Here is a 13581-nt window from a genome sequence, read left to right on the forward strand (position 1 = left end):
ACCAGCAAATCAAACCGCCCCACTGCACACTGATTGGAGCGATTGCGCGTCATAGCACGATCGCTCCAATCAGTGCTGCAGGGGCCGGGGGCGGCATGTTTGAGATCCACCTATGATCTGCTGTACCTGCTACGGCATCTCATAGCGGGATCTCACAGTATCGCACTATTTCCGGCATTATTTTTACCGAAATCAGTGCGAAAGATGTGGTTGGCGGTTCAGATTTGAACAGCCAATCACATCGATCATCGATGGGGGGTGGCGATGCCACCCCCCTGGGGTGAAGCAAAGGTCTCCTGCTGTAAGAAACAGCAGGGGACATCATTTGAAAGCCGTTGCTATGGCCACGGCAATCAAGTGAACTTTAGGCAGTAAAATTACGTCCCTGGTCGTTAAGTCACGTTAAAATAGGACGTAATTTTACTGCCCGCGGTCGTGAAGGGGTTAATTCCACAGCGGAAAATCCGCGGGTATAAAAAAACGCAGTGTATGCACAGCATTTTTTTTAAAAACTATAGGATTTGCTGGGGAATGACTGCAGCAATGTTAGACACATTTTCTGCAGCAAATCCGCGGCAAATCAGCTGCAAAATCCGCGGTAAATTCGCAGCATGCGCACATAGCCTAAGATTTCTGTCTTATGCAATCCCCATTAGCAAATTGTGTTCCATTATTCACAATGCCATCCATTGTACATCTTGTTGCATGTATGCAATCCTGGAACAGCTGTTTGAGGGTTCATATTGCTGTGCTAGATGTGTGCAAGTTGTTCATTTGGAAGGCAAGCTACTGGATCTAAATAATCAGCTGGCAGCACTTAGATCCATTTACAATATGGAAAGGAGTTTGCTGCTCACTGAGCAGTTGCTCGCTGGGGTAAATGTGGGGGAAGAGCATAGTATCGAGCTGCAGGACAGTGAGGCAACTAGCTGGCTTACAGTTAGAAGGTAGGGTAAAGGGACGAGTGCCAGTGAGGCTAGACCTGATCTGGCACACCCCAACAAGTTTGCTAAGCTTGCAGATGAGGGAGGTGTCAGAACATTAGTAGCACAGCTGCAGCAAGGCACATCCTCTGAAAGCCAGAGGAGTGTTTGCTTCAGTAAGGAGGCACAGGGCAGGCCAGAAAGGTGCTGGTAGTGGGGCACTCCATTATTAGGGGAACAGATAGGGCAATCAGTCAAAAAGATTGTCGAACAGTGTGTTGTCTTCCTGGTGCTCAAGTTCAGTACATTGCTGATCAGGTTAACAGACTACTGGGAGGGGCTGGTGACGACCTAGTGGTCATGGTGTACATATGCACAAATGACAAAATTAGAGGTAGGTGGAAGATTATTTTATTGCATTAATGTTATGTCCCCACCGGAGTCGGCTCCAGCGACTTCTACTTTGATCACCAGGTAATGCCGTGTTCCTGCTATGGATAGTGCTGGTGATGGGAGAGGAGTCGATTCAGCGGTGCTGGAGGGCGCAGACTCCGCTCATCCACTGGACTGGGTTTCCTTGGGATCTGCAGTACCACTGGCTGACTGTAGGTGGCGTGTGTCTTCCAGCTGAAGTTACCATCATTCAGCTACAACCAATGGGAAGACACCACACCCTTCTTATTTCCCTTCTGTCTGCTGACCACTGCCAAAGATAGTTCTGTATTCCTGGTTCCTGTCCCGCCCTGTTTTGTTTAGTGATTCTGGTGTTCTGACATCTGCTTGTTTCCTGACTACTCTCCTGCCTGCTATTTATGTACCTGGCTGCCCAATACAGATTTGACCTCTGCTTTGTTTTCTGATTATGTCCTTGCCTGCTAATTCTGTCCCTGTTTTGCATTTTCCGGTTGGACCCTGCCTCACTACTACTTGTTAGGGAGGCAAATAAGTGTCTGAGGAATTGGTGTAGGATGGAAAGTTTTGGGATTCTGGAGAACCGGGCTACAAACTATATGCTAGGGATGGGCTGCACTTCAGTGGGGAGGGTATAGCTGTGCAGGGGGAAAAATGGCTAGAAGGGTGAAGGAGTGCATAAACTAGGGACTGGGGGTAGAGAAATTACTGTAAAGAAGGGGAAGATAGTGCAGATAGTGACCTGGGCATAAGTAATGAAATTGGGGGTGGCATGGGGGGAGAAGTGATTTTAATCAATACGTTAAGAAAAAATAGAAGTGCAGAGAAAAACATAAAGTACATGTACACTAATGCCAGAGGCCTCACCAACATTAGAATTGTTTGAAAAAAAATATGATATGGTGTGGATAACGGAGACCTGGCTGGACAAGATCTATTACTGTTCTGTTAATTTACAGGGATATAGTCTGTTCAAGAATGACTGTACAAATAAGCAAGGAGCAGGTCTGTGTTTATATGTAAAATCATCCCAAAGAAACATCCTGGAAATATATGTGATGTGTCAGATGGCGACCGGCTGCATTGTAAATGGCCGGTATGTAACACAGAAGTGGTGTGAACCTGGAGGTCCATTCTGTAAAATGTAGTGCCACATATTTGCTAAAGTGTTCACAGGGCCAGCTTTCATGGATGGCTGGAGAGGTGTGTGGGACTGGCCATCCACATACCCCACCAATGGGTGTGTTTGACATATGTGTCTTAAAGAGGTTGTTTGGCACATGGCAGGTCACCGTGTGTGTGTGTGTGTGTGTGTGTGTGTGTGTGTGTGAGAGAAGCAGCTTCTGAGAAAGTGTGGAGAGGCTGCTAAGCTCATAGAGGTTGAAACCTCTGGAAGGAACCCCAACTGAGGAAAGAGGGGGTTGGCTTCAATAGGCAGGAAGTTAGTGTGTGGAGGCTGCCATACCTCCGCTGCATGTTTACCGCAAACATTATAGACTAGAAATCTGGGTATCTGAGGAGCAGCATCTGAGAGAGTGAAGAGGCTGCTGAACTCAGGATAGAGGCATAGAAACCTCTCTGAAGGGACCCCATGGGAGAAAAGAAGGTTTGCTTCATCTGACCGGGTCAGTGGGATCCGTCTGTGAAGAGGTGTATCCAAACTTGTGCGGATAAATTGCAACTGTTACACACCAGAAATTCATGTATGTATGTGCCTTTAAGCTGGAAGAGTTCATGGAGAGGTTTATGCTAATTTAATGAACCGTTTGGACTTTTAAAAAGAGTGTGTTCCTGAGTCTACCTCACATTGCAGCAAAAGTGAGTAAAACCCCACATTATACAGTGTGTTAACTGTGTGTAATGTCACATATGGTGCTAGACACTGGGCTATGATCCAGGAGGCACATGTAGCCACTGTAGAGGGGTGTTTGTGATGAATCGGTGGGTCCACAAAAATATTCTATGCACTGCAGATGAGCTGTTGGTGTGAACCGGCATGTCTGTGAATTTTTTTTTCCCACACGCTGCAAGAAGGTATTGCTGGTAGATTGGCAGATCCACGAAGACTCCAGGATCAGCGGCCATGACTAGAGCAGTGTGTGTGGATGAAATGTTGTTAAAGTCCCTGATGCAGGTCGGTGTGCAGTAGGAACTGTGGCAGCGACAGAAGTCACTGACAGAGCATCTGGATATGGCAGTAATGGACAAGTTTATACAGTCCCTTAGGGGGCCAGTACAGACACAGGGTGCTCAGGAGGACACCTGGTGCACCAAGTTGCTGTTAGGATTGGGACATGAGAGTGGGGTAACTGCCCAAAAGGGGGTGGAGTCCCAAAAGTAGCAAGTGCCCAAGTGTGTAAAGTCCCAAAAAGGGGTGGTTGTCCAAAAGGGAGCGGAGTCCCAAAAGGGGTGGTTGCCCAAAAGGGGCGCAGCGTCCTAAATCCAGATGGGTGGCCTACAATATAGACTTCCATTCCAGCAAGGAACCACGAGTGTGTTCCATGGAGATGAAAGGAGAACCCATGACTGGTCTCTTAGACACGCTGAGCTTGGTGATCCTAGTAGGGCCACGCCTGATGTCTACCTGATTCCCAGAAGGAAGATGGAAGTCAGCTGAAGTTAAAGGGACCTGAAAGAATATCCAGTGTACAGGGCGGTCATTGAAACGATCAACCTGTTTGGGTCCCCTGACGTTGGTGTAGTCCCGGACTTAAGCATCCCATTATGATAGGCTGGGACTTTGAATTTTTTAAGGGCTTGTGGGAGCAGGGGGAAGTGTGCGGTTGCTCAAGTAGGAGCCCTAAGGAATCCCAATCACAGAGGGAGGCTAAAGGGAAAGAAGATCCTTGTAATATATTGGTGTGTAATAAGTTGGATTTAGTGCCTCCTAGAAGTCACAGTGCTAACTTAGGGGTGTCCAAAGAAAATGGTGGACGTGCCCAACTTAACGACATGATGTTTAAAGAAATAAATGATAGCATGACCATTAAAAATAGGGTAGCTCCAAAAAAGGACTTCAAGCACTTGGTTAAGTAGGGACAGGTTAGTTCGGAATACCAGGGGAGTGAAGATGACTCCAGTAAGAACTGTAACTCTAGTAAAGGGACAAGAGAGTGCGTAAGGGAGAGACAGGTAGAACAAGTTGTACCATCTGAGTACCGTATTGAGGAAGGTATGTTGCCAGTAACAACCACTTGTGTAGAAGCAGACAATGATGTCCTGCAAGAGAAAGATAAACTGATATATTGTGATGACAGAATTCAGCAGGATGAAATCATTTAAAAGGAGCTGACCACCAAAGTAGTGGTGGTGTTCCATACGATTTCCAAAGATGAAGCTGATGATCTGTAAGGCGAGAGCTCTGGAGCAGATGAAAACATGTAATGTGTACTTTGTCCGAGGAGCTAATCGGTTGGTGGTGTGGGCTTTAGGTGAAGCCACAAAGAAGCGGTTGCTGCTGCATGAAATGCACCTACGATGTCTTCATACGAAATTCATCATCACTGTAAAGAAGGAAGAAGCCACCAGATGAAGCAGCTGACCACAGCGTTTCAGGATGAAATAGTGGTGAAGAAAGTGTTAATGGGGCTTGCAATAAAAGCACTGAGAAGTAACCTTCAGCAAGCAAGGAAGATTCTGAGTGTTACAGCTGTTGTATTGGAAGAAGACAGCAGAACATTTCAAATTTATGGCGATAATACAGAAGCAGTGAAGAAAGCTCGAACATTTTTTAGAATTCATGGAAGTTGTCATCCAGGTGCCCAGAAATCTGGTGAAGAAAGTTATTGGAAGAAGTGGAAGAGTCATCCAGAAAATTGTGGATATGACAAGAGTAAAAATTGATGATCGTAATGAAGCCAAGGTACCCTGTGAAATTGGTAGGGTTCCATTTATCATTGTGGGAACAAAGGAGTGTGGTGAAAATGTATGAACTCTCCTAGAATATCACCTGGGATAGCTTGAAGAACTGAATCAGTTGAATCTGGAAGCATGGAGGATTGCAGAACAACTTCAAGTTGGTATGAGGTGGCAACTGTTTTCAGGCCATGACCTCAAGCAGAAGAAGGTCTACCTGATAAATATGTTGCCTCAGATGGCAGAGGAAGGCAGTCCTATAGTAAAGGAAGCCAAGGTCATAGAAGTCCCAACTATACTACATTGGGCTATAGCACAGACTCTGAAAGGTCATAGCCCTCTAAGATGAGATCCAACAGAAAGGATGGAGGGAGTGACTTGTCGCTAGCTAAAGATGGTGACAGGAAAATGCAGAGATGGAGAGACAGCCGAAGATGAAAGAAGAGGCCAAAATAGATCTGCAAAAAAATAATGCAGAGGATCTAGATATGGCAAATCTTATGTCAGTTCAATGCTGAGGTACCCAGACAGTAGTCCTTGTAACGTACTAGATAGCTCAGAGTCAAACTACTACACTAACTGTTTGAAACAGTCATGGAGAGAGAGGTCTGACAAAGAGCATATTTAAGAGATGGGTTGACTGAAAAAGGTCTGATGACATTGACAGTGACAGTGTTTCAAGGGCTGAAGCCCAAAGTAGACAGAGAAGGTTCTCTGGTCTGTCGTATAATGATACCAAGCTCCATGGCTTTAGGCAGAGAGCTGGGAATATGGAAGATGGCAACTGGCTGCATTGTAAATGGCCGGTATGTTCCACAGAAGTGGTGTGAACCCGGAGGTCATTTCTGGTATGTCTAATGCCACATGTTTACTAAATTGTTCATAGGGCCAGTTTCCTGGATGGCTGGAGAGATGGGTGGGACTGTCCATTCAATGTTTCTGGGTGCTTTCCTGTGTCAGAGGAGGTGGAGTAAGGACTGAGCAATGAACTTCTTACTAATACATGCAAGGAGAGGCAACATCGACACCAGAGGGTCATAGCTCCGACCTACTGGTACAGTGGAACATCTCCCTCGAATCAGGACTGTTCTATTGGATTCGTGTTGTTTGGGAGCTATGTAGTTCTACTAATACCCCAATTCCCCAAATTGTGACAAAGTGAAGAAGGCAGAGAAGGTATAGCGTAAGCTCCAGAAAGGGTATACAAAAGGACACAATTTACCATTGTGAAACCTACCCTGAGAAATCTGGCCCTTGAATTAAGGATTGCTTCAAAGCTTTACCATGTCCATCAATGAATATGTCTCATAGGTTTGATAAGGTGATCTAGGCTATACTATTGGGTTACGTATGCTGTGCAGTCCTTCTTCTGGTGGCACTGATACATTCTGACAAGTGCCATTACCAATTAACGCGCACATTCATTGGTACGGGGGCAGCACTGAGGTGAGGTTTTAGTAGAGAGGGGAGTGGACTGTGAGACCATAAAAGGGGATCAGAGCAGTTGCACCAGCTGCCACGCCAGCACCTTATCAAAAATACATGCCATATACAGTATAACAGTTACCTGAAATTAAATATGACAGGCCGATAATTTCAGGCAGCAACAAATAACTAAGGAAGGAACCACGTAGGGTATGAGCACTCTTAGCACACAGCATTTTAGAAAACACAGCACTTTGCACTTAGAGATATGGCACTGCTCAGCATGGCTTAATCACTTCAATCAGACAACCATTTGGATCAAATGGATGGATATTTTCCGGTGCAATGGCGTCTTTTAAAAGGATTTAAGCGGCATCCGCTCAATGTACTGAGCTTGTAGGTTTGCTAACTGCAGGTTTAGTGACTAATGCTAAATACATGTTATGTATAGAGGACATAGACACTGCCTTTGATTTTGGGGAATCTATCTGAAATACTATAATTTTGCGCTATATATAACATTATCATCAGTGAAATTTAAAACAAAATAGGTTTTGATGATACTAGATATTTCTATTTTTCTTAGTGATAATTTATAATCTATAATTTATATTCCATCCGGTAGGGTCTGGTTTCACAAACCAGCTTAGGAACACATGCAATTTAGGTCACGATAAGGCACGCATGGCACATTTCTATTATTGGTGTCCAACATAGGGCACTATAGGTGTAGAACTTTTAAAGTTCTAATTAAAAGTTACTTTTCAGATAAACTTCATTTCCACAGTCAGTGAAGTACATTAAAAGTTTTTTGGTTATCCACCATAGTGTATACAGTGAATAACATTGGGTATAATGTGAGCGAGTGGAGAAGACTATTGATTTATCAAAAATAAGTCTGCAAGCTGTGCCTGTAGTATGCTTCAGTGCCTGTAGGGTATTCAGTGCACTTGAGGGAAAGCTATGAGAATTTAGATTATATACTCAAGAAACACAAGTACGAGTATTAAGGATGGTCAATATGTGGTGATCTGAAAGTTCTCTCTTTGCTTCTTGAGCAGCAAATAGGATACAAAAAGTACCCATGCTTTTTTGTGTGAATGGGACAGGAGAGGACTCATTACCGAAGCCAAAATAAGTTGGCCAACGAGAACATCTTTACAACCTGGACTCAAGAAACATAGTTCAGAAAAGTTTAGTTGATCCCACTAAGGTTCTACCACCATTCCACTTGGATTGATAAATCAGTTTGGTAAAGCTCTACTGAAAGAAGGAGAGATTTTTAAATACTTGTGTACCAAGTTTCTGGGACTGTCCAAAGCAAAACTGAAGGAAGGCATATTTGTGGTTCCGGATATTTGCAAATTCATGAAGGACAACATGTCTGCAACAAAAACAAAAGCTGCTGAGAAAAAGGCTTGGGATTCTTTTAAAGAAGTCTTGAAGAAATTTCTAGGTTACAACAAATTCCATTGTGGAAAACATGCTGAAATGTTTTACAAAATTGGATTGTCCGATGAATTTTAAGTTAAATTCCCATTTGGACTACTTTCCTGAAAACCCTGGTGCTGTTAGCTAAGAGCCTTGTGCAAGATTTCATCAGGATATCAAGGAGATGGAACGACGATACTAAGGTAGATGGAATGTGAACATGATGCCTGACTACTGCTTGATGCTTCACAGAGAAGATCCACAGGCCTTCTATCGGAGAAAAGATATCAAGAGAAGCTTTCAAGACAAAAATAAAAGGTGCAAGAATTAATTTCCAATAAAGTTGCAGAATGACTGTTCAATAGATTTATATGTACAGTGCTGGCCAAAAGTATTGGCAGCCCTGCAATTCTGTCAGATAATGCTCAGTTTCTTCTTGAAAATGATTGCAATCACAAATAAATTCTATGGTATTATTATCTTCATTTAATTTGTCTTCAATGAAAAAAAAAATTGTCATAAAGCCAAATTGGATATAATTCCACACCAAACATAAAAAAGGGGGTGGACAAAAGTATTGGCACTGTTTGAAAAATCACGTGATGCTTCTCTAATTTTTGTAATTAACAGCATCTGTAACTTACCTGTGGCACCCAACAGGTGTTGGCAATAACTAAATCACACTTGCAGCCAGTTGACATGGATTAAAGTTGACTCAACCTCTGTCCTGTGTCCTTGTGTGTACCACATTGAGCATGGAGAAAGGAAAGAAGACCAAAGAACTGTCTGAGGACTTGAGAATCCAAATTGTGAGGAAGCATGAGCAATCTCAAGGCTACAAGTCCATCTCCAAAGACCTGAAAGTTCCTGTGTCAACTGTGCGCAGTGTCATCAAGAAGTATATAGCCCATGGCACTGTGGCTAACCTCCCTAGTTGTGGAAGGAAAAGAAAAATTGACGAGAGATTTCAATGCAAGATTGGGCGGATGGTGGATAAAGAACCTCGACTAACATCCAAACAAGTTCAAGCTGCCCTGCAGTCCGAGGGTACAACATTGTCAACTCGTACTATCCGTCGGCGTCTGAATGAAAAGGGACTGTATGGTAGGATACCCAGGAAGACCTCACTTCTTACCCTGAGACATAAAAAAGCCAGGCTGGAGTTTGCCAAAACTTACCTGAGAAAGCCTAAAACGTTTTGGAAGAATGTTCTCTGGCCAGATGAGACAAAAGTAGAGCTTTTTGGAAAAAGCCATCAACATAGAGTTTACAGGAAAAAAAAAGAGGCATTCAAAGAAAATAACACGGTCCCTACAGTCAAACATGGTGGAGGTTCCCTGATGTTTTAGGGTTCCTCTGGCACTGGACTGCTTGACCGTGTGCATGGCATTACGAAGTCTGAAGACTACCAACAAATTTTGCAGCATAATGTAGGGTCCAGTGTGAGAAAGCTGGGTCTCCCTCAGAGGTCATGGGTCTTCCAGCAGGACAATAACCCAAAACACTCTTCAAAAAGCACTAGAAAATGGTTTGATAGAAAGAACTGGAGACTACTAAAGTGGCCAACAATGAGTCCAGACCTGAATCCCATAGAACACCTGTGGAGAGATCTCAAAATGGCACTTTGGAGAAGACACCCTTCAAATCTCAGGGACCTGGAGCAGTTTGCCGAAGAAGAATGGTCTAAAATTCCAGCAGAGCATTGTAAGAAACTCATTGATGGTTACCGGAAGCGGTTGTTCGCAGTTATTTTGGCTAAAGGTTGTGCAACCAAGTATTAGGCTAAGGGTGCCAATACTTTTGTCTGGCCCATTTTTGGAGTTTTGCGTGAAATGATCTGATTTTTGTTTCATTCTTTTTTGTGTTTTTTCATTGCAAGCAAAATAAATGAAGATAATAATACCAAAGAATTTGTAATTGCAATAATTTTCAAGAAGAAACGGAGTATTATCTGACAGAATTGCAGGGGTGCCAATACTTTTGGCCAGCACTGTATATATATAATATTGTGTACATATTTTGCTACAATAAAGATATTTCTTGTTCAACTCACTTGCACATAATTTTATGCATGTTTTGTGTAAAATCAATATGTGAAGGTTAAAAATAGAAGTGTTTTTTCTTAAATTAGGGCATAAGAAAAGATAAGAATCAGTCATTTGATTTTTCATAAACCCAAATTTTGCATACCTATGTAATTTGTGCACCATTAAAACCAAAAGCATTAGTATAATTAGTATAACTATGCTTCTATATAATTCCTTGAGGGGTATAGTTTCCAAAAAGGGGTCAGTTATGGGGGAATTCCACTGTTTAAGTACTTCAGGGTGTCACCAAATGCAACATGGCAGCCATAGGCCATTCCATCACATCACTTCTTTTTTTGTAGCTCGGCAGTCTGTCCAAACATATGGGGTATCGGCATACTAAGGAGAAACTGCACATCGTATTTTTGGGTCCATATTCTCTTGCAACCCTTATGAAAATTAAATAATTTTGGGTTCAAGCAACATTTTTGTGGGAAAATATTTTTTTTTAATCTTCACGGTTCAACGTTGCACAATTTTCTGAAGCACCTGATGGTTTAAGGTGCTCACCACTAGTGATGGGTGGACATGCAAATAACCGGGACCAGCAGGTCCAACTGGATTATGGGGACCAAAATCCGATGATTAAAAATGGTGGTAGAAGTAATAGGGGGATAGGAGCAAGCGCTTCATACTTACCGAGGCTCTGGCACAGCTGTCCACTGCTTCCAGGCAGCTCATTCACTTCTGGGGCTGTGCATTAACTTTCATGCATATGCACTGCTTTCCCCACCCACCGGCATCTGTGAATGGTTGCAGTGAGACATGCCCCCAGCCTTTGTGACAGCATCTGACTGCTTCCAATCATAGGCACTATGCAGGTCTATCATGGTATAAAGATAAATTGCCATAGGGTCTTCCCATATTATGATACCCAGCACAGATAAAGCATACGGCTACAGGCTGCAGCCAGCCATGCTCTTATCTTGGCTGGGTATCACAATAAGAGAAATTGCATGCAGATTTTTAAAATGATTATTTAACTAAATAATTTTAAAAAAACATTATGCAGTCCCCCCAATTTTGATATCCAGCCATGATAAAGCCCGACAGCTAGGAGCTGGTATTCTCAGGCTTGGGGGACCCATGCCTATTGAGCCACCTCCAGCCTAAAAATAAAAGCCTGTAGCCGCCCAGAATTGCTGCATCCATTAGATGTGAAAATCCCAGCACTTTACTCGGCTCTTCCTAATTGCTCGGAGTAATAAGGAGTTAATAACAGCCCACAGCTGCCACTAAACCCTACATTAGTAATGTGGAGGGTCTATGAGATGCCCCATTACTAATCTGTAAGTGAAATAAACACGAACACCGAAAATATCCTTTATTTGAAATAAAATACAAAAAAACACCCTCTTTCACCCCTTTATTAACCCCAAAACCCTGCTGAAGGTCCGACCTAATCTACACAAGGTCCCAGCTGTCAGGCTTTATCATGGTTGGATATCAAAATTGGTAGGGACCACACACTGTTTTTTTTTAATTATTTATTTAACTAATTTAAAAAAAAAAAATGTATGTGGTTCCTCCTATTTTGATACACAGACAAGATAAGTGCACGGCTGTGGGCTTTTTCTGTGCTGGGTATCATAATAGGGAACCCTACGCCAAATATTTTATTTTTTTTTTTTTACTGTATGATATTGATCCACAGACAGCGCCTGTGATTGGTTACCGACAGGTACTGTCACACAGGCTGGGCGTGCATCTGACTGTAACCAATCACAGACACCAGTAGGTGGAGAAAGTAGTGCATATGCATGAGGCTAATAAGAGGTTCCAGAAATGAATGGGAGCAGTGTATCGGTGACACATTAAGTATGAAGCGCTCGCTTCATTCTTATTTTCTTTATTTTTCCTTTATTTGTTTTATTTCCTTACTTGGCGGATCTGGATTAACACTAGAATCCCAGACTTGGGCCCAACACTTGGGAAAATTTGAAACTGCATGCATCCAGACCTTTACAGTCCAGGTCTGCCGGTTACTACTCACCACACATCTAAATAAGTTCATTGAGGGGTCTAGTTTCCAAAGTGGAGTCACTTGTAGGGGTTTCTGCTGTTAAGGCACATCATGGGCACTCCAAAATAAACATGGTGTCCACTAACAATTCCAGCCAATTTTGCACTCAAAAGTCAAATGGTCCTCAATTCCTTTGGAGCCCTGCCATGCACCCAAACAGTACTTTTCCACCACATATGGGGTATCAGCATACTCAGGAGAAATTGCACAGCCAATTGTATGGTGCATTTTATCCTATTACCAAATAAAAATAGAAAAAAATGGGGGCTAAAGTAACATTTTTGTGGGAAAAATATGATTTTTAATTTTCACGTCTCAATGGTATAAAATTCTATAAAGCACCAGGGGGTTCAAGGTAGTCATCACACATCTAGATAAGTTCATTGAGGGGTCTAGTTTCAAAAATGAGGTCACTTGTGGGGGATTTCTTTTGTTTATGCCCATGAGGGGCTCTCCAAGCTTGACATGGCATTCGCTGCCGTGTGCCCAAACAGTACTTTTTCACCACATATAGGGGTATCAGCATACTCAGGAGAATTTGCACAAGAAATTGTATGGTGCATTTTGTCCTGTTATTCTTGTCAAAATGCAAAATTTGAAGCTAAAGTAACTTTTTTGTGGAAAAAAGTAACATTTTTATTTTTTTCTTTCCCCATTGCTTTAGTTCCTGTGAAGCACCTAAAGGGTCACTAAACATCTTGAATGTGGCTTTGAGCAGTTTCAGAGGTGCTGTTTTTTATCCTGGTGTCACTTTTAGGCTATGTGCCCATGTAGCGTATTTTCATGCAGTTACGGTGCATTCTGCACCGCATCGTAACCAAGCGTCTTGCGCGCCCTGCACAATCTATGAAGATTGTGCCAAATCCATGCCCATGTGACGTATTAGAACGCAGCACTTCGGCTACTGCCGAAGCGCTGCGTTCTAAAAAGCAACATGTCACTTCTTTCATGCGCTTTGAATGCAGGTCCCGCTCTGTCTATGGGAGAGGCTGCATCCAGAGCGCATGAAATCGGCTTTTCATTACGGACTGTTTCTGCAGCAATTTGAAGCGCACGTGTGCTGTTCAAATCACTGCAGAAATGTCTGCAGGGACAGAACGCAACGTGGGCACATAGCCTTAGATATTTTCTGTCACTTAAGCCTCTCAAAGTCACTTCAAATGTGAGGTGGTCCCAAAAAAAAAGGTTTTGTAAATTTTGTCAGAAAAAGTGAAAAATTGTTGATAAACTTTTAACCCTTCTAACTTCCTAATCCTAACACACACAAAAATATATTTTTAAAAATGGTACTGATGTAAAGTAAACATGAGGAAAATGTAATTTATTAACTATTTTATGTGACATAAGTCTTTGGCTTAAGGGCATAAAAATTCAAAGCTTAAAAGTTGCAAGCTTTGAAAAATTGTAGCCAAATTTCCATTATTTT

General features: G+C 42.7%; 1 pseudogene; it reads left to right on the forward strand.

The window, feature by feature from the left end:
- The first annotated feature begins 4665 nt into the window (after positions 1 to 4665).
- On the forward strand, positions 4666 to 6019 carry LOC142302446 (RNA-binding protein fxr1 pseudogene; annotated as a pseudogene).
- Positions 6020 to 13581: the final 7562 nt, after the last annotated feature.

Source organism: Anomaloglossus baeobatrachus, chromosome 4 (assembly GCF_048569485.1).
Source record: "Anomaloglossus baeobatrachus isolate aAnoBae1 chromosome 4, aAnoBae1.hap1, whole genome shotgun sequence".
Lineage (NCBI taxonomy): Eukaryota > Metazoa > Chordata > Amphibia > Anura > Aromobatidae > Anomaloglossus > Anomaloglossus baeobatrachus.